Source organism: Oryzias melastigma, linkage group LG10 (genome assembly GCF_002922805.2).
Source record: "Oryzias melastigma strain HK-1 linkage group LG10, ASM292280v2, whole genome shotgun sequence".
NCBI lineage: Eukaryota > Metazoa > Chordata > Actinopteri > Beloniformes > Adrianichthyidae > Oryzias > Oryzias melastigma.
Window position 1 is genome coordinate 15733510 of NC_050521.1, and position 1735 is coordinate 15735244.

Sequence of the window (1735 nt, forward strand, 5' to 3'; positions counted from 1 at the left end):
CTGTGAGAATTACAGGACATCACATCTCAATCATCCAAACCCATTTCCTCTAGTCTGTTGCTGTGGTCAGTGACACAATAGTCTCATCAAGACTGATTAAAAAGCATAAGGAAAAACAAATCCTAATCTTCTTACAGAGGAGAATATTAAAAGTAATAACTTGCACTTGGTCCTGGAAAGAAAAAAACAGACTTAAATCCTTCAACAGCTGGCAGCAGTTTTACTATTTCCTATTTTATTTAATTTAGGAATTTGATAGAAATAACCCACACACCTTCATGGACCGGATTCCCTGTAATCCCTCTTCAGAGAGGGCACAGGGGTCGATCAGATCAGTTTAGTGAATAAAGAGAGGCGGGACACAGACTCTCCGCCTGAGCTGTGATAACATTTTGACCCTAAACAGCTATCAGTGTACTACGTTTTGTGTGTTGGCGAAACCAACAGGAAAACACTATGTGGCTTCAAGTCAAATACATTTAAAAATATCACATGTACTGAATAGCATTTGAGCAAATGGGATCAAACTAGAACCATAAATTAACTGAACAGTAAAGACAGTGTGAACATAGTGAAAGCTATATATATATATATATATATATATTTGTTGGGCCGGATGGAAAAGAAGAAGAAGGGGTTGGGGGTGGGGCCTGTCTGCACACTTATGCCTATAAACCCACACATTCATTCTGCCACGAATACTATTAGTCCAAAGGTGAGCTGACACCTGTGCTCAGGTGAGTGTTGATGTTTTGCAGATGTGGATGATGATAGAATGCACAAAGAGGTAGAGTGCCTGGTCATCCCCACGCCAAGATTCCCTGCCTGCTACTGGGGCCGCAGAGGGAATCCGCCCGCCCGACAATTCCGCCAATCACCCAGACCAGGGAACGCGGGACCGCCGCAGAGGCCCCCCACGCCAGAGAGCGGGAAGGCACAGGAGCACAGAGAGTGCAGGCCCCAGCCCAGCCAAAAGAGCAACCCCCCCACTGCGCCAGGAGGGCCAGCACGAAGTCGCGCAAAGTCACACTAAAAAAAAAAAAAAAAGGCAAAACAGAATTACTGTGAAGTGTGAACTATGATACCGTGATACTGTTAGCACACTTTGTGTAGCACAACACAGGTTGCAAAAAAAAATAATTGCCACAAATGCACTCTACAGCACCACAAAAACACTCACACAAAATGACAAAATACATTTTATTGTTTCTGATGCAGCAACTAGCCCGGTGGGACAGACAAGCCCTCAAACATGTAATGACCTCAAAGTCAGGGCCTCGAACTACCTTAGCAAACAAGAAAGACAATTACATGTAACCAACAAGACACCGGCATGATAGTTTGGAAACATTTTATTATAAGGGATCAAGATCATCTGTGCAGAAAAAGTAAAACAACAAAAAAGAAAGAAAAGTGAGAACACCAAATAGATATATGAAAAAGAATAACCAAAGAGAGGCCAGGACCTTGGCCAAAAAATCAACAAAAGTAGGAAAGTGGTCAACCCAGCCTAAACTGAGCATTGAAGTCAGTAAGTCCATCCTTGCAAAAAATATAACAAATAAAATAAAAACACAAAAATTGAGCAACCAAAGATCACTAGAAAAAACAAAATAACAAACCCCCTTTTTTTCATTTATGAATAAGAGAAGTAACCACAAAATGAGTCGCTTTGACATACTGTCTGAACCTCTTGTCATATCACTCCCCTCTTCCACTAACAGACCACTGCCTT

At 41.8% G+C, this 1735-nt stretch overlaps 1 long non-coding RNA gene across 1 annotated transcript in view; it reads right to left on the reverse strand.

Moving 5' to 3' along the window:
- Positions 1-851: 851 nt before the first annotated feature.
- Positions 852-1735, reverse strand: part of LOC118599210 — a 1410-nt gene continuing 526 nt past the window's right edge. Inside the window, exon 2 of the long non-coding RNA XR_004948507.1 lies at positions 852-1690. This is a non-coding gene — a long non-coding RNA (uncharacterized LOC118599210). The remainder of the gene's footprint in view (positions 1691-1735) is intronic.